Source organism: Chroicocephalus ridibundus, chromosome 3 (assembly GCF_963924245.1).
Source record: "Chroicocephalus ridibundus chromosome 3, bChrRid1.1, whole genome shotgun sequence".
Taxonomy (NCBI): domain Eukaryota; kingdom Metazoa; phylum Chordata; class Aves; order Charadriiformes; family Laridae; genus Chroicocephalus; species Chroicocephalus ridibundus.
The window spans coordinates 94,048,712-94,074,530 of NC_086286.1; the positions used below are offsets into that span (position 1 = coordinate 94,048,712).

Consider the following 25,819-nt stretch of genomic DNA (forward strand, 5'->3'; position numbering starts at 1 on the left):
CGACATTGAGAAGTTAAACTTGATTCATATTAGGATGAATCAAGGTCTGATGATTTTCCCTGTAACTCCTGCTCTTCTGCCAGCTTTTTAAGCTAATGTTCTCTCAAGAACATTGTTCCTATTTTAGTTCCCACTAACAAAATGCAGAGTTTCTGTCCCAATTCTTGCTAATTACAATAACTCGAGGGGAGCTCCTTGATGAACCAAGGAAGAAGTATGCTGAAGGGATCTGCACAAGCATTTTCGACCAACAGTAATACCTAAACCAGTAACAGCAACAAGCAGAAAGTGGAAAAGAAACGAAACCCAAAAATCAAATTTCACCAAGACAAAAAAAAAAGCTGAAGTTAGAATTAAAGAAAGAACTCCTCAGTTATGGTCTGGACTCTACTTTAGAAGCTTTACTAAACAAAAAGAAGACCAGAAAAACAGATATGGCTAAGAGCTAGAATCTGAAAGAGGTTGTTCAAACCAACCAAGCTCTTTCAGACTGTGCAAGTCAGTCCCAGTGAAACCAGCGGGCAGGGAGAGGGGAAGAGAGGAAGTACAAGACAGAACTCAGCAAACAGATAAAGGCATCAAAGCAAAATCAAAGGCGTCTTAAGTCATCTCATGATAAAGTATAAAGGACACATAAGAGCAGACAGGCTCGCTTTCTTGCAGATCTATCTGGAGTAGTCTAAGCTAACAAGGTGCACTCTAGAGTTAACTACCCCCTATAACTGAGAGACCACACTGTGTGGCCACTGGTAGCAGTGTCCAAGCACATTAGCTTAAATCATATTCAACAGCCCCAACAAGGGCCGGTAACTTCAAACCCCTTCAGCTGGCACTTCAACGGTATAGTCATTTAAACCCTCGTGTGCCACATTTTCCAATTGTAAACATCAGAAAAAACAAATACTTCTTGAGGACTGACGATGACTCTCTCTAAGCTCAGGAAGTTTAAATTCTCCTCCAGTTATGTCATTTTCCAGCCTTCCCCACCCATTCATCTTCTACATCTCATACTCTCCTATTGCCAATAATTAGAGTGCCCCGTTTCCCCACCCAACGCACCGTGTTGCCAAGCTATTGCTTCTTTTCAGGTGACCTAATACAAGAACTGATGTGTTTATTCTCTTTTAAGACTACGCATGCACTGGTTTTCCCTTTGAGGTCTGTATACAAGATAAAACAAAAGCTACCAATCGCCCTCAAGTCTGCCAAATGCAAGGGACCTCAGCTCCAGCACAAAAAGTAGAAAATCAGATAACGCAAATGAAAAAAAATAGTAAGATAAGAAAATCCTTTCTTATATTCCTAAATACTTAAAGGAAATGCTATCACTTATCATAAATATTGGTTTGGTATTTAAATATCTGGTCATTAGCTTACAAAATCTGAATTGAAGAAGCTGTACATTATGATAAGTAATCAGGACCCCAGAATTTTAATCCTTTGTACACCATCATAAACGTCAGCTAAAAGCACATCTTGGTGTAACCAGCAGGGACTTGTACCAGTTAAAGCAAGTTATTGCATTTCACATCAGCTTTTGCCAGGCTGATTCAGGAAGAGGCCAAGGCAGACTGAATCCCAGTAATTTAGTTTAACTCTCATGAACGCAGATTAACCCAATAAAGTTCATCCCCTCACAAGAAAATCAGAGGCATATTCCTAACCCCCAATTTGGAGGGGGGGGGGGGGGGGGGGAGGGCGAGAGGGGAACAAACCAAAACCAAACCAAAGACCCAAAACACCACAACAAAAAATTTTGAGTGCTTTTGGATTTTTGTTGATTCACCAGCAACTCAAGAACTCTCCACAACTAATTTTTCAGAAAAATACTTGAAGAAGAAAGCCTACATTAACTAGTGACAACACCATACATTTTGTACTTTGGGATGTGTCATGCTCAGCCCCTGAAGTTCAGGTAACCCTACAATTCCAACAGAGAAAGTTAAGAGCTGAATCAACCTTAAACCTATCAGTAACTTTGTTCTCCCTGGCAGCACTCCTGAATGCTTTAGAAATACCCTGGGGACTCCCAGGGTGTAACCAATTCACAACTCCGGCCCCTTCCCCGCGCTCATCTGTCTTAACAAGTATTGAACTTCAGGTATATAACCCTCTTGCTGCAGTGTAACAGAGCATAAGTAAGTAAATACAGGGATAAGGAAGAAAGCAACCTACACTGAGTTTTATCAGGTTGATAAATCCATACACACGTAACTAACAGAACAGAGACAAATTTGCATGATAATTTGTTTTTGAAGTCCAGCAATAAGAAAACATTGCCAAACACCACTTCCCAGTACATATCAGAGTGATACTGGAACTGATATTTTAGAAAAATAAGAATATATACCCAGCCAGGATTCAAGTCAAATCAAATAAACTAAGCACACGGATGGCAGCATCAAAGGCTGCTGGAGGGTCTGCAGGAAACCTCAGATGCTTGACCTCAGGCCATTGCAGAGACATGGACTGGAAAAAAGACAACGGTACTTTCTGTCTTACTACCAGAATAATAAACAGCAAGTAAAACAGAGGTTTCCAAATAGTATCAACTTTGCGTTGGCCCCTTTATTAAAGAAGAAAATACTAGAAACTAACGATAATCAGCATCTGTAGATTAATGGGTACAACTCAGGAACTGTCTACTGTCATCCATCTCCGTGCAGAAACCATAATTCTTTCAGAGACAGAACTAGCTCCTAAAAACGGTTACATTACCAGGTAATGCCACCTCCTTTTTCATCTCTTCATATCAGCTTGTACTTCCTACAAAAAAGTACAGGTGTAATTTATAGGCGATAGGCTGAAACACAGACAATCCTCTACAGATCGTAATGAACCTAGGAAAAACTCCCACTTCAGAAATCAGTAATTAAAAAAAAAAAAAAAAAAAAAAGGACAGAGAAATCTATTGCCAAGTTCATCAATGTCACTGATAAAGTATTTCTGAGGGATGAGACTGAAAGCTTTCTCTTTCTCTTAACATAAAAGAGCATAAGAGCCATTTAAAACAGTTACCAACAGCAAAGGACAAAAAAAGAAGTATCTAGAGCTACCCTGAGACAGTGACACAGAACATGGTTCGTCACTAAATCCATCGGTTTTCTCAGGGATATCTTGGGGACGAGTATAACGTGCAAAGAGTAATTTCAGCAAGAGACAGTAACTGCGAAGAAATTATCTACGCTATTCTCAATCTCAAAAAAAGATCTGGAACAGATGCTTTACGAATAAAATCCACCAAAAATCCAATAAAATCATCAGAGGGCTGGAGCACCTCTCCCATGCAGAAAGGCCAGGGGAGTTTGGGTTATTCAGCCTCGAGAAGAGAAGGCTCCAGAGAGACCTTAGAACAGCCTTTCAATAATTAAAGGTGGCTCGTAGGAAAGACGTTGAGAGACTTTTAACCAGGGCCTTTAGTGACAGGACAAGGGGGAATGCTTTTAAACTGAAGGAGGGTAGATTCAGATTGGATATAAAGAAGATATTTTTTACAATGCGGGTGGTGAGACACTGGATGAGGTTGCCCAGTGAAGTTGTGGATGCCCCATCCCTGGAAGCATTCCAGGTGAGGGTTGGGTGGAATTTGGAGCATCCTGATCTAGTGAAAGATGTCCCACGGCAGAGGGGTTGGAGTAGATGATCTTTAAGGACCCTTCCAACGCAAGCCATTCTACAATTCCCAAATAACCTTTAATTATTGTACTACTCCAGAAAAGTTTGTATTTTCAGAGAAGGCAAAGTGCTGGGAAGCCTAGACATTTGAGCAGCAACAAATCAGACAACACCCACCATTAGGACCAACAGGATCTCAGCAGCAGGGAAAGCTGCAGACCGTAACAACTTCCACGTTAGCCACATCCTAACCACAGCTCAAGTCTCTCATTTTTGGTAGGTCATCAACTCTCTGCAAGCTTTGAGAAAGTCCTGGGCTTCCCTAAACCTAGGTACAAGACCAAGCAGAACGTGGACTCTGGATCACAGCTAATCCTTGCTCAGATTTTGCCACAGCCTAAGACTCTTACTGCTGCATCAGTGTCTTCAGGAGCTGCAGCGAGTAACCGATGCAGCTCCCAAAGCTCCATACTTTTACAGACCACTTGTTACAAGAAATTCAGCTCAAGAACATCACGCTCACTTCTTGTTCAGAAAATGGTTAGAAGACCTAAGGCAGAAGATTAGTTCAAAGTCCAATTGCATTTTACTGACTCATTCTAAAACCTCAAACACGTCATCTGAATGCTACTCACCACCCCTGCCATGTATAAAAGGTTATTTATTAATTTAACAGGAACGCTGCAAGAAAGCGCATCCCTGCTCAAAAGATTCTTCAACAGTGACTAAAAACTACCAACCAGCAAGCACTACCACGAAAATAGTTATTAATTTTCTGCTCAAGTGTTACAAAACCTATACAAAAGACCAGGCTTGGCCAAATCAATCTTTCAGAAGAAATCTGGGGTAGCTCTAAGGCTTTCAATAGCAAGTCCCATGGTGCAGGTGATACAGTGAACGCACCGTCTCTGTCTCTTCCCACGCAAGACGGCCATCCCTGAGGCTGGGAACTGTACTAAGGCACAACAACCACAGGCACACGCAGGCTCAATAAGTCTGATATGAAAATAACCAAAAATAACACATGCAGAATCACGGCTACCAGGACCAACACTTAAGTGTAATTACAAATTTTGTACAGAAGCTCATGCAGCGGAGAAACCACCACAGTCACGTGTTAAGAACAGCCTATTTATTTTGGCAAGGAGGCCAAAAGTGGAGTCAAGGAAAGCTTTTAGTCAGGTTGTAAGTTCAGCCACAAAATGTGGCTCAGGTGTTTTTAAATTGAAAGCTTCCTGAGCAATTGCAGCTGGAACAAAATTTCTGGGAGAACGAGCACTGTCGTGCTGCCACTGCTACTTCCCAACTGGACCTGGCAGCTCGAAGATGCGAGAATTTATCTATGGCGTTTGAGCCTTCATTTCAGACTATGCAAAACATTTTATACAAAAATTACACCTCTAGAGGTTAGGAAACTTATCACAACCACTTCTCCCTTCTCCTTCTTTAATTACATGACTATTTAGTTTCCATTTTATTTTCCCTTCTGTAAAAATTATCCCAGAATTTAACATTACGGTGGGGCTAGGACCTTATCACATTAATTTTCATCTCAGGAACAAAATGAAAAATGAAAACCCTGATCTTATTTTCAACTCTAAGTGACACCTTTCCTCTATTTTGATGCTTTACAGCCCTTCCTACAATATTCTGAATGAAATTGCACACATTTTAGACCAAAACCAGAGAAGTCACATAGAAGCCCTGTATGGTCAATTTTAGATACTTGTGACTTGGTGAGGTTTTTGTGTGTTTTTCTTTTTTTATTAATCATAGAGATTTTAATAATATCCATTATCACAACAAAAGGACAACTTTCAGAAGTGTAGGGCATATTAATTACAGATTTTTTTCAAGTCTTTGCTTGTCCTGACATAAATCCATAACATAAGTTCTAAACTCAATGGCTACATCTATGTCAGTAAGTAACACAGTACGACAGGAGCAAATTTGTTCAGTGAAACGGCAGCACTGAGGGGCCAGTGCCCATACTACAACATTTTGAGGGGTTTACTAAATCTAGTCAGTACCAAACAGCTCTACTCTGGGCCCCCGGACTGAATATGAACTCACAGCAGGAAAATATCAGGCGCTTTTCTTAGGAGACACTTCCACTCTGGTTTCATCCGAACAGGATCCAGCCTGGTGCCTGGACCCACAGTGCAGTTAAGTGCAGACAACCAGGAGGTTCACCACAAGAGCAAGTTCCCGAGATGAACTAAAAGACTAACTTTTTAGTTAGGAGGAGACATACCTCTACTCATTCTTCATCCAGCTGCTGATGGTTCCTGACACAGAAAAAGACAGAAATCGTAGACTGTGGCTCTAACATAGTCACAGGCCACTTTAGAGCATTTTTCCCTTTTTTACCTGCATTTTATCTTCAACTTTATCATCACCATTGTAATCTAAGCTTTATTTTTTAATGCTGTGCATTAGTGATCATATAGCTACCGGTCATATAGCATTACTTAAACAGCAAGAAAGGCCTTAAAACAATGGGAAGACAGCTTCTCGTAACTTTTTTTCTTAATAATGTAAGCTAAGTTATTCTTCCTTCTTCCCTTCCCAAGGGCAGACTATTCCTACTACAATACAAAGATTTTGCCTTAGACCTCTAAAGTTCTATGCTTAAAATACGTGCTTCTTTCAAAAACCAGAGTTCAAACACCAGCGAAACCGAGTTTTCCCCCTTCAGATTTTGTATAATTGTAGTGATCTTGCTTTCTAAAAAAAAGGCATGATTGAAGTTATCTTCAGTTCCCTCTAAATTGTCCTAAGACGATCCCGCAGTCCCACCCTGTGAGCCACTGCCAGGCAGCTCCCACCAACCCACATGAGGGCACCTCGCCCCAGCTGTGGGAGGACACCCGAAAATACTGTTGTTTAATCAAACAACAGGTCTCAAAGTAAAATATCACTTATATGCTCAGCTGGTAACTTACCACTGCCTCCCCATCAGATGATGCTGTGGACTGGAAACGTGGAAGCAGCAGCAACAGGAATGCGAGTAAGTCCTGTTCCTGCATGTTCCAACATAACCCTGTTCAGCAGTCCCGAACAAAGGCTTGTGTGCTTATTCAACCTACAAATAACTTCAATCATTGTGTCTTGTCTAAAACTGGGGTACGGATTCCTCTCTCTGGAGGAGATTAATCTTCCTGCTGCTTGTCGGACAGGAGAGATTTGAATTAGGGCTTTAAACCAAAAGCACAGCTAACATTTGCAATTGTGGAGATCTAATCGTGTATTGAAATTTCTGCTCCTGTTCCAACAACATATTATGAGAAGTAAACTTTTTTTTTCATTTATGGTCAGTATATAAAACGTCAATCCAAATTATTTTAAAAACACACTGGAGGACACAATTAAAAATACCCTTGACAAGAGCATACAAGGCTCGCACACTTAAGTTTAAAGTTCCCAAATACAATATCAGTGCAATGCTACTCTCCCCCATAAACTACAGATACCTCCACCAAAAAAAAAAAAAAAAAACAACAACCCCAAGAAGTAAAACCCTCTTTCCCCTCTGCCAGGACAACTCAGCCCCCTTACCCACTACGTAAGGCTCCACTCACAATCAACTAAGACACCATCAAGAGGAACACAGGACACTTTGTGGCTCAGGGAAGAGCTTCCAAAAAGAAAGAAAGAAAAGAAAAAAAAAAAAGAAGGAGGTGAGGTAATTTAACAGCTCACTGTCCCACGGACAAAAGTCATGTTTCCCATTTCTGGGTCCCCTCCTCCCCAACTCAGGCAGTACCAGCCCCAGCGAGCCAGGTCACTGCACAGCAACGGCAGAAAAATCTCTCTGCCAAAGTGCATGGTTTAATCCAAAGATGACGGGTGAGCTCCACTGCCAGCGTAAGATAGAAGTAGAAAGTACATCCACGAGAAAGCGGAGTGAGAGCAGAAACTCCTCCTTGAGGCAACAGCAAGTTGTTACCTTGGCTCTCCACATCTCTGAAAATAGGTGCAAAGGATGCAAACTAAAAGAATCAATACAGACCAAATTTGCCTTTTCTAAGCCACAAAAATGACTCCACATGTAATTGAAAGTTCAAGCAGACTTAACTTTGTTCATTTTTAACATCCAGTCCTCTCTTAGACGTAAAAGTTCCTCTTTACTAAAAGCAAAACCCTTGATGCAGAAATACGAACAATATCTGAAACATTCATTAAGGGTATTTTCTTAATCATTCAGGTTAAAAAAACAAAAATCAGCCCTTTCTAAACCTAACAGTTTTTCCAGAGCTTTGAAGATTTTTTTCAATATTTCTGAAAAGTCAGCAGGTTTTCTCATCTGCCCCAGCTGATGTTACCTGCGATGTTTTGCAAAAAAATTCAAAATACATACAAGCATGGCCTGAATTACCTGGACACAGCTTGAGTTCAGATGTTCAAGGTCAATCTAGAAAATCATGAGTTTTATCTTCAGAAAAAAAAGTGCATTTTTAAATATTTCAAAAAAAGTAAGCATATATAGTATTTACCAAACAACTGTATTTTTTGTTCTCATGTTTGCAACACAAGGGGAAAAAGGGAAAACGTAACAGAAACTCCAACAGCAGAGCTTCTGGAATTGATTGCTGGCATTTCTTGGAGCTATCTGATGTCAAGGATGGTTGACATCACGTTTCCCAGCTGTAAATGTAGAGCACTTTATGTGGATCACAGAGATTTGGTCAATATGATCTTTAGGGTTTAAGGGTTTAAGTAACACTCTACTAAAACAGTTAACTGCTGATCAGCGCCCAGATGAGGATTAAGAAAAAAAGAATATTTCAAAAATCTCACAGGCATGAAATTTCTGAGAGAATTCAAGTGCCCAGCAGAAACTTCAGGGGGTCCAGGAATCAAAAAGCCTAAATGATTTTTACAAGGAAATGAGCAAAAGTGACATCATCACAGCTGACATCACAGGTTCAAACCATGTACCAGCCACACGTCTACATACACAAAGTGCAGTCAATACACTCGATATCAAGACCATCAAGAACAGCAATCAAATGGAATTGCCTAAATGAATGAGAAGGACCTGATGTAGCTGGAGCAGAAAAGCACTGAATAGCCACTTCCACTTAGTACTTTTGTTTAATTAAAGTTCTTGAAGAAATTTCTAATTTTCTCAACATCATTCCCAAGAAAGAGGCACAACCCAATTTAATGCAATTTGCTATACATCATTAGGATCCACCCAGGTGACACAAGAGGAAAAACCAAACTTAATTAGATCAATTTAGATCAGTTGCTATAAAATCCATGGGTTTTGTTATTTGGCACATTTAAACCTATTATCCAGTTAATCAATTAGAGAAGAGGATAATGCGAAATAGTTCTTAAGCGTGCTTCAAAGATGCTTAAATCTTCTTATATTTTTTTTCCTTTTAATTCATACACCTTCTGTGATGAAGAGCAGCACCTTTAAAGCCTTCTTCCAATGACAGCCCAATCTATCTGAATAGTTTCAAAATCCTTCCCACTAGAAAAAATATATTATTGCTGATTTCTGTCCTTGAAGACACATCCCCTTGTTCTTCCAAGGCCAAGGCAAAAGTTTTTCTTTTTGCACATCTTTACGACTTTCCTCTATAGGCTCAGTCACACAGAAGTTCCATGAAATTTTAAACAAACCCTTGCCAAACAAAGAAGGGCAAGGATCATGTAATCACAGGTTAAATATATACAATATTTACATGGAAAACAGACTACATAATTCTTCAATCTAGCAGAAAAAGCTGTAATACACAGTCACTGAAAACAGAGGCCACACAGACTAGAAACGGGCAAGATTTTAAACACAAACACACCATTTTGAAAATCTTTTGTAGAATTACTTTTAACCAATAACACAGATTTTACATTAGGACTAGATTATTTTTTTCTTCCTAGTTCAGTATTTCTCAGTCTGATTTGCAAGATATCACACCCAGTCTGCAAAGCAGCTGCCTTTTCTATTTATTTTCAGTACATACACAGCCAAAGATAAGTGCTACTGCCTTCTGCCAGAAACACTTGAGAGTCAATTCCTGGCTGCTTTCAGCATTTGCAGGTATTTTAAGTACTCAGAAACATCAACAATATCAATCAAAAGGTCCAGGAGACAATTCAAAGAGTCACACACAAACTCCTGACGATAAAAACATTTAATTAATGCGTATGTGATTACAAGCAAGACCCTCACTGCTGACTGCCAAAGAGTAAACCACAAAACCGTCCCTGATTTTTTTGATGGAAAACTAACATGTTACTCGTTTTTAAAGGATGAAAAATTCCAAACCAAACAGACTGATCCAAGATGCAGAAGAGACTGTGCTGCTATTGAAGGAAAGACTGTGGGATCATGTGAGACTTCTTATCAATGGACCCACAAGAAGACAACCCGATGACTCCCCTGCTCAGTGCTTTACAAAGCATCCTCTTCAGCTTTCTGGACTTTTGGTCTACAAGGCTCCAACTCAGCTTCACTCAAGCCCTCTATTTGGGTTTCCAGTCTGGAGGTCTCCAGCACTTCCCGTATTCCAGCAAATACATTCCTTATTGCAGATGCACATAGCCCCATGTATCTTCTTTGCAAATTCATCAAAAATTTGAGCTCCACAGATGCTCAAATTACAGTGATCAGGAGATTCTACACAAAAGTCAGATACACACAATTCAAATTCCTCCCTGTGAACAGAAATATTTCAAATCTGTTTTCATGATGGATATTTCTTCACACTGTTGAAGGACCCTGAGCATCCTCTTGGAGGGGCAGGGGGAGTTAATACTAAACTCCTAATAGATTCCCGTTTTCCCTCTCTGGAGTAAAAACTGTCTTCAGGGAAGAGTTTTTGGGTTTGAATTATTCATGGGAACTAGAGAACAAAAAGCTTATAATATAGTTGCCTTACAACATCATATGATTAGAGATCTTCTAAGGTCATCTTAGAAAAAATTCAAAACAGTGTAAAATCATTTATGTGTAGAATAGAGATAAATCTGACTATAATGAAAATCTCAGAAGGTTAATTCAAGTCATGCACTTCCTCAGGAATCCAGAAAAGCCCAGTTCCTCTGTTTGGTGCTGAGACAAACAGAGCAATAAACACATGGGGTTCAGTCACCTTCCAGAGACCACTATGAAGTCCTGAGGCAAGAACTCAAGAAAAACTGAGTTCTAGAAGAGTAAGATGATGGTATAAAGCAGCCCAACTGACACAACTCACAATCCACCGAACTAAAAAAAAGCCAAAACAAACAAAAAAAAAAACCCACGACCAACCCACAGACTCATTTTGCAAAACGCATCAACAGATGAATCAGTACCCTCGTCACACCACGTTAATGGAGACTCCACCTCTCTTTACAAAGACTCATGTTCCACCCTCTACAGTAGCATACCTGTCTTCAATTACAGGGGCGTACATGTTTCCTTTCATTGACTGAAGGACACAAGGGCTGAAGAATTATCTTATTATTTCTATTAATAGACGATATTTAAAAGAAGCACGCACTCCACTACAGTTCAGAAGACTGAACTATAAACCCGGAGTACATTTTTGCCACAGCATCCCCCAAAAACCAAAAGCAGACAGTATTTCTTTCTTACTACACAAGAAGAAAATGAATAATATTAACCACCAGCCTGACACTGCATTTCAGTATCAATGCTCTGTTAAAAGGAAATTCACAGCTTCCACAGTTTCTGCTTTATTTGGGTCACTAGTAAAAGGAACTTGCTAGCTATAATGGCTTATTCTGACAAATTTAAAAAAATGCACGCTTCTTGAATAACTCCAATAACCTGGGAACAACAAGGAAAACAAGAAATTAATCAAATGCCTTCTCAAATGCCTGCACAAACAGCAGTAGCCAATTCCTACACTCCCTTCACAGACAAAGGTGAGCCATGCTGGCTAACCTCCCAGTGTTATGACCTGTGAAGGATAGGGATCTAATTTTGCTAAAAGAAAAATACCACTGCATCTGGTCTATTAAGAGATAATAATTTAATTACATATATATTTTTTAGGAGTGACAAGTTAGCAAAACTTGATGACATTCAAGTTTAAGCACGCAACAGAGGAATGCAAATGTATTTCAAAGGTTATCAAAAAAGTATTTAGTTTCTCGGCTTCTACTCTATAAAACTCATTCAAGTTTTACTGGATGCTGCAATTTAACAAATTTCTTCACGTATCCAGCAGCCTGTGCTGTGTGATGATCCTCCTCTGATACAGAAGCTTTTGACATCATTCTGGAAATGTACACAGAGCGTGTCCTGTAATAACAGCATAGGAAACCCTAATACACCAGGTGTGGCTTCGGAGACGAATCATGATCCACCCAGGAAGCGCTCTAATAGCTACAGCAGCCCTCCTGTAGGCTTTTTACTGCTGCGGGTCTCTTGAACTAGCTTTATACTGAAAAACATAAAGGAAGGGAGGTATAGGACAGAGTACTAATTTTTCACCTGGCCTGCCCTTCTATTGTTGCAGTGCAATAAAAGGTAAGCCTTGACTGTAGTGGATTATTTTCATCTTCTTTGACACTCAGCTTCTCCCCTTTCTCTCTCCCACAGTTTATCTCTTCTCCCAGCCCCAAAATGCCTTTTTTTTTCCTCTCTCTCTCTAAAGAGAAACTCACATATATTTTTAAAAATAAATGATAGCCATCAGCAAGTCAAAAACCACGGAAACGGCAGGATCACTGACGGTATTGAAGAGAAAACGTGGCAGCAGAAAGGGCAAATCCCACAAAATCACCACTGATGCTATTCCAGGTAAGAAAATTCCCTTGAAATGCTCCAGACTGCTTTTGGTTTTGAGGAACCAGGAGACCAGGAGCCTTCCATCCTGCCAGGGGAGCCGTACTGGTCCTGCACCATGCTGTGCCACTGAGCCCAGACAGCCAGCAAGGCTCTGCCTGGAAGGTGAACCCCGTCTTCTCAGCCTCCTCCATTCAGCGTGTCCACAGCTTGGCAGCCACCATTCCAGATCGTGCTTTCCCTACTTCATATGGATGCTTCTGTCTACACCACCCCGGTTGACACCAGCATTAATAATTTTGTTCCTCTGGTAGTTACTACCCTTCTACTCTAAACTACCTCCCCTTTATTCATTAAGCTGCACCCAAAATTAACTTGTAAAACAGATCTTCATCTCAGTGCAACAGTATTCCCCCCACTTCCATTTTTCCCAAAACAGGAAAAGAAACTGTTGCTTTGGTCTAGGAATCTAGTGAATCCACATGCATTTTGGGTGGCAAAAGGCAAAGGGCCTTCTTTGCTAGGGTGCTCTTGGCACGGTGACCAGGTGTTTCTGCAGACCCAGAACAAGATCAGTGTGATGCCCCAGTGCAAGGACCACTATGAGTAGCCAAAGGAGTCCCCATCAGAGCAGCAACCCACAATAGCCTGCAACAACAAAAAATACTCCTTCCTGCTGGTTGGCATAGGGAGCAAACACGTTCTACTGCAGGGCATCCCAGGCTGTGCTGGGCACACATGGGCAAAGCTTGCTGTGAGAGGAGCATTCCCCACAGCAAATGTGTCCTCCACATCATTTGCCCAACCTCAGGCTGACGAGCAGGGTTAATTGTACGTTGACAGCTTCCAAGTAAATTACAGACATCCCCAATCCAGCGCTTACTGGTATGACACTGGTCATCCTCAACAAGGGAAGGCAAAGTAGAGAAAAATATGGATTTTGATTAAAACTCTTTCCAATCCTTAAATTCTGCTTCCACCAGATGTTCTGCCCTGAGTCTCTCCACTACCCTTGTCATTAGACACCAGGCCTGGCTGCCAAGTAAAACAAAAACCAGCATCTCTCTCATCCTCAGAAAACCGTACTGATGCAGCCAGTTTTACTTGCTCTATTGTACAAACTCCACTTGCAATCTCTCTTGGTATATGCAGTCCACAAAGAGCATGCGAAGCTGCATGCTCATTTGCAGGACTGACGCCACGCAAATCCTTCTCATTTCCAGCAAGATGTGAAACACAAAAGGCAGGATATCCTGGAAGTAGCAACGTAAAAGAAAAAAGAAGAAAAGAAAACAAAAAAAAGAAAGGCAAGTCACCTGGGAATAACTTACACAGGGCTTCTTAAATGGGCAGCAGGTGATCCTGAAAAAAGAAGCCTGATTCAGAGGGAGCCACCTTGTGAAGCCAACCCCAATCACTTGCACTTAAAGCACCAAGGATCCAGAGCACACCTCCGCTGCAGCATGGATCCCAGAGTGATCCAGGCAGATGAACAATGGGCAAGACAAAATGCAACCCAGGAAGCCAATCCAGGTGCCATGCTAACAATACATACTGGAGTATTCATTATGTTTTACGCTCTGGTGAACTCCAAATGAACGCTATCACATGCATCTGGGTCAAAATTTGACTGCCATTACATCCGACAGTGCAAAGAGGTGGTATCAGCTATCACCGAACCAAAGTCTGCATCCCACGTGTGACTGACTCACTATAGCCTGAAGCACCGGAGCTCCACATCAAGCCATTCCTGTCCCAGCTGGGTGGGGGCCCTTGGAGGAGAGCCCTGGTACCTGAAAAAGGGGAAATCCTCCCTCAGCTACAGGAAGATCTTTAAAAAAACCTTCATTCTTCTCGTCAGTATTGAAATATATGTGAAGATCTTTACAGAGGTACAGTAATAGAGAAGGTGCTTTAGTTTTTCTAACTTCCCTAGCTACTAGCACAAGCTTTTAGCTTATATTAGAAGTTCAGCATAGTCCAAACACTTGCAGGAGATGCTTAAGGGAAGTGGTGATGTGGCAGAAAAAAGGAGAAAAAAAAAAAACATCCTTTTTTTTCCCAACAGTAGTAACTTGAAGACTGCTAAGACATGAGCTTCAAAAACAAACAGCCCCCCACACCAACCACCAAACTTTGTTTAAATGCTTGCTAACATAAAATTGCTTTTCCTGTAAACGGGGCTACTATTTTGTATTAGACTTGGTTCTCCTGTATCTTCAGATGTGTGAGAGTTACACAGCTTTTCCTTAAGCAAAGGCCTGAAAAATGTTAAATTAAATACTTCGGAAGAAAAATCCTGTATTTATCACACAGATGTGCTTACTCATTGTCTGACTGGAGACTACTGGTTAGAGTTTTGTGGGTTTGCCTGCCCATAAGATGTTCATCACAAAGTTAGGCCATGAATTTAAAATGGAGCAGCTGACCAAACTAAACAAAACAAAGCCACACGAGCTTCATGCACAGCTGTATCTTGCCCGTGCAAATTTCTCCACAAAGTATGTACAGTGGAAGAAGTAATGGGCCCTTTTGAGGAGGCTCCTGTCCTACCTGGATCCTCTCAAACCTCCTTGGCCATTTCCAACAAGACGATCAATGGAAAAAAGAGAGGGTGCTAGAGAGGGTGCTAGAGAGAATGCGCTGAGTCCTAAGAAAACATGAGCCAATTAGCTTTCATTAATTACAACTAACCACACCTCAACACACCTTCAGATGTCACTCCAAAACCTTTACCTGTCTTGGGGTGAAATACTTAGCCCAAATTGCGAGGCCTCGTGGCCTTCAGCAGGCACACCCAGGGTCAGCGCCTGGGCATGTATCAGGCAGCATCTTTCAGCTGAGGCAGAAAACATGGCTTCAAAGTCCAGCCCAAGCATGGTAGGAAGGGTGACCCCTGATGCTAACCTGGTTTGCCTTCAAGCAGTCAAATCAGCATTTTTCTTCCACTACAATCTTCAAGCATTCCCTCTTGAATCTGCCTTTCCCACCTTGGCATCATTCTTCAGCCTTCACATGTTCTTCAAGAAGGAGCTTCACCTCAAACTACTCTTCCTCCTCCTGCCAGTTTCCCTCTCCCTTACTTCTACCTCCTCCCTAGGGCTAAAGCAGCAGAGTCACTCAGCAAACACGCCAGCGGCATAAAGTGGCCTTTGTCCACCCTCTTCCCTCCCACGAGGATTCATAAAGAAACCAGGATTAATACAGAAAACAGCACATCTCAAAAGCCGGTTTCTTTGAAACCATACAAATTTCCACTTCCATCTGATGCACTCAAGCACTCAGTACTTATTACTGACATGAATTCTCAATTTTCTACTAAAAATAATTTTTTTTTTAAATCAGGAAATAATAAAATGCATTTGTTTAAAGGGATAAAAAAAAATTGTCTTTCTACGGAGCTCAGTAACTGACCCGGGACCATAACAGAAGGGTTTGCAACAGAAGCTGCAAAGGTCAATTTAAAAAAAAAAAAAAAAAAAAAAAAAAAAAAATCTATAAGCCAACTTAGTATCTTAAAACCCTGCTAGGCTGACTACTACATGAACAGGCACACAACTCCATATCCACAGAAATAAAGAAGCTGAACTCCAACAATTGTTTTAAAAAAAAAAAGCATTTTCAGTTCCACGTTAAAAGAAATATGATGTAATATTTTAAAAAATACAAATGTGCATGAAAAATTGGGAAAGGCTGCTAGGATTTAAATTGAAAAAGAATAATCCATAAGAGTTTCTGGTCAACATATTATTGATATTTATCACTGCAGCTTTGGTGTTGAAAATACAAATTATAATTTAGCCCATAACACAGATATACATAACATAGCATCAGATGCCGCACCATCGAAAGACTATGCTTTCATTTACAATAGGAAAGACTGTAACAGCCCAAAGAAAAACAGCTACTTAGTCCACTGCACTGCAAAAACCATGTTCTGTGGGTGTTGACCTTTAAGCAAGACATGACTTGTACAGCACGATAACAGGCTAAGAAACTTCATGTCTCAGATTCCTCTCCCTCGGTTAGTAAGAAATAACCTTTCCCTTTGAAAGGATGTGCAACTTCAAAGCAAAACATAAAACAAGACATAAAATTTGTTTCGGATCACCATCAGAATATGATACAAAACTTATTGGAAAAAGCATCCATCCCTTAACCAAAGCTGAACATTTTTTCTCATATAAATGATTTTAAAAAATACTAAGGTGTTACACTGCTTTTTCAAAAGCCCATAATGCATCTCCAAACACCTGAAGAAAAAAATATTTTAATGTATGACATTCTTGCAGTAAACCAAACACTATCTCAAGGTCCACCTAATCTGAGATTGTTTGACCACAACTAATTTCAGATGCTTGAGAAGATGCAGGAGTACTGTAATGGGATGACAGTTAAAGACGAAGATCATCACACCATCTCTGAAACTTCCGATTCTTCTGTACGCTTGCAGTTAAACACTCAGTTCCCAACAATTCCAGTTCCAGACAACTACAACAGACAAGCCCATTTCTCTTCTGTTTCCCAAGAATTTTGAAATTTGAAGCAATGCTCTTAGCCACGGCCACGAGAAGGTCAGTTACTGAAATCTATAAAAACCACTAAAGTCTCTGAGAAAGGATCCCAGCAAAGAGCAAATAAGGGCAATAAAGTGACGATGGAACATGCACATGTATTCCCACAAATGAATACACAGCTGGCAAGTCTATTTTTGGAAAAAAGGTTAAAAGAGGAGAAGAAAACAGGCCTGGCAGCGTGCTTAATGGAAGGCAAGCCAACAAGTATGAGGGAAGGAGAAACAGCATCATCCCTGTAGCACCCATAAGTAACCACATAAGTAACACTCCTTGCAGTAGAGCAGCGAGAGACAACATGCTGCAGAACGCCATTCGTGTGCCCAGGCACCCACCAAAAAGGCTTGCTGCACCAACACAGCAAAGGCTTTGAAGCAATCAACAAACACTGCAAAAATAACAACTTCTTGGGAGTCCTTAGAACAAGACAAATATTTATCCCATTAGTTTTCCTATCTTTGTAAAGGATCCTGGGTAAGAAAAAGAAGAAAAATTCCTCTCCACCCCCAAACCCACCACACGTACTAAAACCATGTGTTCTTATCTTTACACAATAATAAAAGTCCATGTTATCTTGGGGCCCTCTGAAGTCCATGATCTTTTAAAATCCTTTCCGGTCCTACTGCCTTGACTCTGAAATTCCCTTTGTACACTCTTTACATCCGCATTACTCTCTGCAACGAGGCTACTGGAGGCATTTGTGTACCCTTTTGGTAAAGGGTTATACAGGTTTAAGAGACTGCAAAAAACGATGCAGTTTCCTGAGAGAGGGTGAGCTGAACGGGTAACAGGACAAACCCCTCCTATCTGCCTCCCCTCATTTCTGCTCCTCACTACATGCTCCTGCTGCCCCTGTTGTGTAAGCTCTCAAACGCATGATGTCCCTCAGGGGCAGCAGGGACACGGAGAAGAGAAAGGCGATGGGTTTTGCTGCTTTCTGCGGAGCCAGCAGTTCCCACTGAGGTGTGGAAGAGCCCAGTGACCATCGGCGCTGCTGAGAAGGGCACAGCTGTGGGAAGATTTCCTCCTTTCGGGGGGGGGGGGCGCGCCAGCAGGTAATTATTACCTCAGCCCAACAATTCACAAAATTGCATCCCTAGAGAACCATAAAAATTGAAGTTATTAAAAAATATTTGACAGATTCTTCACTCCTGAATGCTTTGATCCCTGGCCTGGAAACTTTGCAATAGGTAAGCAGGACTCACAGCACAGGAGGTTACCTCGGACCTCGGCCAAACCTCCGACCAGCAATGCAGCTACAGAGCATCCTTCTCCCAAAACTCACCATTGCCGCCTCCCAAGCGAGCAGATCACCAGGGTGGGCTGGTTCAGCGTGTCTGCACACAGTGCTCACCCCGCTGAGAAAAAGGAAGACGCAGCAAAACAGCCACAGAGGATTTTGTGAAACATTTTGATTGCTCTCACCTTCACCACTATAGTGCGGGTGCAATGGGCCGCGCTTGAATAAATCAGGGCAGAGCGAAGTGTGGATGGGGACTCAGAAGGGGGTGGTCATCCTCCCACCGCAGGCACAGCCTCACTCATGGGTTGTGCCAGAAGACTGGAGAAGGACACACTGCCCTCCCACAGGTAGCTTCTCCTGAAACACGGCTTTTACAGTATCACCTTTTAGCCGGGTTGCTTTGGATCTGAGGCACTAAGAACGAACCTGAGATGACCAAAACCTCACCGAGTTTCATGGCAACAAGGAGAGCACAGGAGATGAGAGGGACGGAGTCCTGGACCATACAAATCACAAGCTGGACTTGCTGAAAATACGAAATGTAACAATACTTACACGGCTTCTCATTGGGCCTGAAGGATCCACAGAAACACTTAGATATAATTCAGACAGTTACTGCTACCAATATAGCCAGAGATCTTGCTGACATTGGAGAGGGTTTTCTGAATCACTGACTTTGTTACATTCCCTGCTTCTCTTTTTCTTTCCACAAATTTCAAATTAGTCTGCTAAATCTTGTTAATTACAAAGAAAACAAATTTATTCACAAAACTAAATAATTATCCGCTAGGTAAATAATACTCTTAATTTAATTGTCTATTTAACTACCTTCGCAAAATAAATCCAGCAAGCTCTTTCAAGACATGTTACTTTGAAGAAAAAAAAAAAAGAAAAAAAAAAGGTTTTTTTAACGTTATAAAAGGCCTTTTGTTGAGCATTTACAAATCCGGGGTTCAGTCAGACTTTCAGCTGAAGACTCTGGGAATTTCTCTATCAATTTTTCTGAGAGCAAGCAGACCAAACCCCAAAAGATGCACACACAGATGTGGCCACCTCAGCTCTTAGCACTGACGACACCTCCATTCGGCACTGCCAGGGCTGGATCCCAGTTTGGAGACTGGCCCCCTTCTGCTTTTACCACTGAGAGAACAGGTGAGCTTCATCCATCCCTCATTCCCTGGTGCAAGGAGAAACTACCCTTCATCCACCCACCTGCAGAGTGAGGAGAAGCATTCAGCCAATGAGGAAAAGACGCCTGGCTTGACAGAAGTCCTTCAGGAGTCATCTAAACCCTGGGTATGACCTGCAGCGTAGCCACGGCAGCACAGATCCCATCCCATGCCAGTCAAGCATTTGTGCGTGCCATGCCACCGACAGCTGCAATTTAGCTTGCGGAGCTGCAACTCACTCCTTTTTCACCAGGAAAAAGTTAGTGTGCTCCTAACCACCTTCACAAGCCCACGTGAAGTGGTCCACAGGTGGGACCAGGCTTTTCCTTCCACTTGCAGCATGCAGCACAGCGGCAGGACCAAACCGAACCAGCCCTCCCTGGCCCCATCGCCCTCTGCTCCGTTGATGCATTCTGTTCAACAAAAGAAAAAGCAGGAACTCACTTTGGCTAAATCAATTCTTTTTAACTGGTATTCCAAGATAGTCGCTTACTGAAAGAGAGAATTAGCGTGCTCTTTCCAATAAAATACATACCATTAACTATGTATGGTCATTACCTACAGAAATCGTTCTGACAGAGACTAAAGAGCCCACAGATTTGTCCGTCATTTTCTTGCCATCAAAACGTTAGGAAAAACTGATACTTCATATCTACCTTCACAAAACCGATAATTTGGGGGAAAAAAAAGAAAACGTTTCATCCACAGACTTCAGTTCAAAAACCGTATTTTTTCTCTGTGCTGTTTATATTATTACACTGTCTATCAATACCTCAGAAACATAAGTCTCCGTCACCAGTATTTATTACAAACATAATACAGTCATTCCAAGAAACAGCAAAGCAAAAACCTAAATAGATGGCATGCTATGGTAAAATATTAAGTCATTTTTATCTGCCCATGGGTACTTTTTAAAAGAGATTCAAAATGAGAGTACCTACAGAAACATACACTACTTAACAAGTCTGATTTCTTTTCTTTAAATAGACTGACAGTTCTTTAAAAGTGTTTGAAAACAGAAGACACTGTAACATTTAGACGCAGGTTATGAAGCCACATACAGTATGTACTACAGTAGATGATGAATACCTCAGGTTTTATGCCTCTGATTTTCCTGGCTTAAATCACAGTATGATCCTACACCTACATTTCCTACGGGATTACGGGCTACTCTCCTAAACCACAACTTTTTGCTGTCCAATACAATAGTTTGCCTCAACATTAACTATTTTTAAACCCAATGCGTTAAGCTGTAACATCAGATGACCAGCAATAATTGAAAGATTCTAGGACTTTATCACAGAAACTGTGTTTCTTTTGAGCACTAAAATTATTTTTTCCACGTACACTCAGGCCACAATACAGACAGCACCTGAAGAAATTATCAAGTTCAACCCCCTGCACAAGAACAAGTAAAACAATCATGAGGAAAGTCTTTAATATATCCTTAACACAAGTCCTATTTGACTTTCAGAAACCTTCGAAAAAAGGAGACTGCACAACCTCAGCTTGTTCCAGTTTTCCCCAAAGCATAACAGATTTTAAGAAAGACATCAAATCTTTGGTACAAAATAATTTCACCTTTTTCAATACAGTCACTGACAGAAGGACATACTTCTCACTAATTTTAAGACTGTAGCATCTTCTTGTCCCTTCATCTCCTCCTCCTTCTGCTGGAAATGAGCCTGTCTAGCCTTTGTAGAACACACTTTCCAAACACACGTGGCCTCCATAGATGACGGTTTCCGAACCCTTCCTAAGCCTTAATGACCATTTCTGCCAGACTGAGACGTTTGCATTTATTTTTGTTAAAGGCCTGTGGACAAAATCAAACACTTTATTCTGTTAACTTAAGCTTCACTAATGCAAAAAGTTAAATGATAAAGTTTAACAGTACTACATCCCACTGCTTATTGCAACCACTCATAACCCTCAGATCTGTTTCCATAGTGTTGCTGGAAAGTTGACTTTACCTATCTGCTTTATGGGATCTCCTTCCTGAAAAATAGTATCTTGTACTTGAATAAAGCCATTGAGTGTATCAAAAATCTCTTGTCCTCCAAAACAGAGCATCAGAAATAACACCTGAAACCCCTACTCGGTCTCCTTCAGACTTTGTGCTAATTCGTTTGATCAAAGACATCAATAACAAGTACAGAGGTGCCAGAACTGCCCCCAGCACCGCTGAAGCTGACTTCCCAGTCTGACGGCGACTCATAATCACTCTGTGGGAATAATCACACAGAGTTGCTATCTCTAGACCTGGTCCCTTCGGCTCAGCTGTTGTCAAACGCTTCAGATGAATAAATAATTTTTGTAAGAGCAGCCCTACTCGGTCAGACAGCAGGCCTGTTGTTTCCAGTATACTGCCTGCAGCAGTCAATGCCCAAAATTAATATAAAAATTCGGTAAATACTTGACAGTACTTTCCCAGTATATTCTCCCAGGCTCCACGTGGAGCCCAGTGACTCCCTGAGCTGCAGGAGGTACTCTGTACAAGTCGGCTTTAGTGGATTTTTCTTCCATTAATTTGTCCGTCTGCTTTTCGAATCCCTGTAAACTTTCAATATCCACATGCTTCAGAACAGATTTCCAAAGCTTAACTCGCTACACACTGGGTCGAAACCAAAACACACCCCGTTTGTTCATTTTGGACCTGCCGGCTTAATCTCATGCTTCCACATTTTGGACTGGAAGTGACCATAAACAGTTAGTCCCCTACTCAACTTTGCCGTGTCACTCATGAGACTGTCAAAATTTCTAAAACCTCAAAGCTCTCCTCAGACCAGCATTATGAAATACCAAGAGAACATGGAGGTTAGATGGAGTCACACAGCCTTCTCCACCCCCGCAGAGCAGGCACAAGGAAGCACTGCTTCACCTTGCCTTATCAGAACATTACGGTTAATGGGTCAAAATACTGACCCCATATCAAAAACAAAGGTGCATGGCGATGCCGGGTCCTGAAGAACACAATACTTAGCGCCGATTATACATGAACACCCACTCGGGCTAGAAATATGGGGGTGGGGAAATTAGTTCAACTTACTTGCAATTTCTGGAAGCTAATACTGACATGGTTTTAATTCAGAAAGCCATTAAGCCTCGCAGCAAACTTTACTGCCTTTATGTTCACACTGTTGGCTTCATAGTTTCACAGTCAAAGGCATAACTGTACCATCACTAAATCGTTTATTAACTTATACACATTAAAAGTACAGTCAAGCTGAATCCTAATTTCTAGGTTAGGAAAAACAACATCGCAAAGGCTTCTAACTTGTGCTTTGACAGTTTCGGTATTTACTCTCCCACCTCAACGATACTCAGATCTTTCTTTTACAGTTATTTTATAAACCGTACACTTCACAGTTAACTTGTACATTAGCACAGTTTTATGACATTTAAACAAATACCGCAAGAAGACATTCGCTTATGCGTTTAAATTTGCACAAGGACAGTTTTAATCACTAAATCATTTCTACTGTTACCAGGCTTTTTTCCCTAGCATCCCCCTCTGTCTCGGAAAGAAAAGTTGCAGATGGCATTTAACTCACAAGTTCCTCTCTACCCTGTTAATTTGTCACGTTCGCAACAGAAGGGAATACTCAAAAGGAAGCCAACCTTTGCACTCTGATGGCTGCGAACCCAGTCCATAGGCCACCCCGCAGCCCAGCGATGCCAACCAGGCTGCAAGGAATTGCATTGCCCCAAAGGTCCCTTCCTTCCCGGAGCGAGACGGGGCACAAGTCAGGACGCGCTGCCTCTCTCCACCTTCCTAAAAAAAGGGCTGACCATCAGCAATGTTTAGGCGAAATAACAGGTAACAGCCCTCCATTTAGGCAACCTGTAATCTATTCATTTAGCTATCTCAATCTTACGGGCCTCCGGTGGCATTCGGATTTACTAGTTAGGAATCTGAGGGCCAAGTACCAACAATAAATGTGCTGCGTTGCAAATTGTATTCAAGTGACAGCCCATGAAGGGGATGAACCTTTCTAAGTTTTCCTCTTCGGCAAGCGTCAGGAACCGGGTACCAGTTTTTGGTAGCACATCACACTTAACTGCACGCTGCTCTCCCAAGAATCAGCCTGCCAAAAGTACTTCAAGGAGAAACACTCCAAGAAGACGGTTTTCCATTGCACCACGGCACATACTGTGCTCGGCCGGCTGAGGCTGTAAAAAATTCCTTTTCCGTGAGGAGGACAACGCCACCAGCACAGAAACGTTGTGGAAAGGAGGAGAGGAGCTCGGCTGTAAGTCGGCAGGGATGGGCGTTTTACGGAGGACGACACCAAAATAAAAGAAAACACGGGAATGACGTTCCCGTGACGGTTCGCTCAAGTAAGCCGAGGGAGAATCCCCTCAGACAGCCGCGGTACATCCCGGGGAAGGTCCGGCTGCCGCTCCCCGGCCCCGAGGGGGGGCCGCCGGCTCCCCAGCCCCGACGAGCGCCTCCTCCCGCTCCCCCGGCAGCCACCGGCCCTCCCCGAGCCCGCAGACTCCGGGGCCGGCGCCGGGACGTCGGCGGTAGTATGTTTCCCTCCTTACCGGGGCGCGTAAGGTGAGAGCTACCGGGCGCGACAGCCGCCCCCCCTCACCGTCCTCCCCCGGCAGCCCCGACCAGCCCCAAAGAAGCCACCGTCGCTCCAGCCCGCACCTGCCGGCGGGCCGCGCCGCGCCGACCCGGCGCCGGTGCAGGGGGGAGGCGGCAGGGCAGCGCGCCGCGGCCCGGCCAAGAGGGCTCCCGGGCGGGGGGAGGCCGCGGAGGGGCGGCGCGGGAGAGCGAAGAGGGGGCCGTGGGCCTGTTGCGCTGACCGGCGCCGCGTCCTTACCTGGCGCTGTGCTCGGCGCCCGGCCGCCAGCCCTGCTGCTGCCGCCGCTGCACTGCTCTGCGCCGCCCCCCGCCGTCCGGCACGGCCCGGCCCGGCACAGCACGGCCGCCCGGGACGTCAGCGCCACAGGGGCCGGCCGGGGGCGGGGGCTGCGCCGGCGAGGGCGGCGGGAGCGAGGCGGGAGGAGGAGGCGCAGGCGGCAGCCGGGAAGGCCGGGCCGGGCCTGGCCTTCCCTCCGCACCGGCGTTGCCTGACGGGGAGCCCCGACCGGTGCGGGCAGGGCGAGGCCCGGCGCTCCTCGGGGGGCCTGCGCCCTCCCGCACCAGAGATGTTGTGCATGGGGCTGGTCTGGGGACATGCTTTGCTCGGGGCTGGCTCCTGGCTGTCCTGGCAGAAGGTTGGGGTTTTTCCTTTTTTTTTCTTTTTCACCAATGCGGCTACATATAGGGTCAGGTTTTGGGTTATCTTTGTCTTAATTAACCATTACCCCATAAGGGCACAGGGTAGGTGGTGGCTCTCCCGCTGTGTCCCTTCCTCAGAGTACCCTGGGCCCGGTGGTGTCCCTGTCCTCACGGCTCCCAGTCACCCGCCATGAGGGGTTTCACACAGGCGGGAGCAGCCATGGCCAGGGCTGCTGCTCGATGGCAGAATAGTGCCTTCCCGCCCTGTCCCTCACGACTCCGGCGAGGCAGCCCTGGTGTCGACCTGCCTTCCCGCCAGCCTCCATGATGGCTCTGAGGGATTTCCCTGGCACCTGCCTCCCCGCCAGCCATTCCTCCCCATGGCCGGCACACTGCTGTGACTCGGTGTCGTGGTTTGGGCACGTTCTTCAAACCAGGACACCAGGGAGAGCGTCCCAGCCTGCCAGCATTGCATCACGCTCAGACGCGGTGTCACACCAGTGACGGGGCAGCCGCCGCAGCCACCCCTCCCTGACCAGCCCTGCCGGAGTTTTGCCTCGCCTCCCCATCCCTCGGCTTCACGAGCCTTCATGCCTAGCATCGCCCGCTGGTTTGTCAGCCTTTCCTGTAAACACTTCGCTCCTCTTCACGCAATACTCCGCGAGTGGCACGGTGACCCTGGGGCAAGGCCTCTTTGGTCTCCACCTGATGGCCGTAAAATTCTGGTGTATTTTGCTGATGGAGGGAAACAAACCAGTTCATGCTTCAAAATCTCTTGTGTTTTTCTGAATCTTGCAGCCCTAACTACCTTTCTTTAGGCAGGGTGTGCATCCTTTTTGAGTGTTTGGACAACACCAGGGACATTGTGAGTGCAGCCGCTAGCTAATAAATAATTTAAACAAAATGTTTTCTTCCAGCCATATCATCCCCCATAGATACGATACTCATAACGATGCCTTGGCCTCTTTTAGGACATAAGGAGAAACCCCAGGGGCGTCTCTAGGGAAAGGGTTCTGTCAAGGGTCAGCACGGATGTACACGTGGAAAGGAAAATGGGAATACACAAAGGGCCTGAGTAATCCTGCATCCTGGGCAGAGCATGGGTGGAGTTAAATCCTGTGTCCAGATTAACATTCCTACAACTCCTGAAACATGCTATGAGCTTGTTCTGGTTTTTAAAATGTTCCACATGCCTGCAAAGTGGCAAGGTGAATTTGACAGTTGCATCTTCGC

At 43.4% G+C, this 25,819-nt stretch overlaps 1 protein-coding gene across 4 annotated transcripts in view; it reads right to left on the bottom strand.

The window, feature by feature from the left end:
- Window positions 1-24,327, bottom strand: part of MYO6 (myosin VI) — a 116,004-nt gene extending 91,677 nt beyond the window's left edge. For all 4 annotated transcript variants that reach the window (XM_063330142.1, XM_063330141.1, XM_063330140.1 and 1 more), the window contains exon 1: window positions 24,186-24,327. The gene's annotated coding sequence lies outside the window, so the exon portion shown is untranslated. The remainder of the gene's footprint in view (window positions 1-24,185) is intronic.
- Between the last annotated feature and the right edge of the window lie 1,492 nt (window positions 24,328-25,819).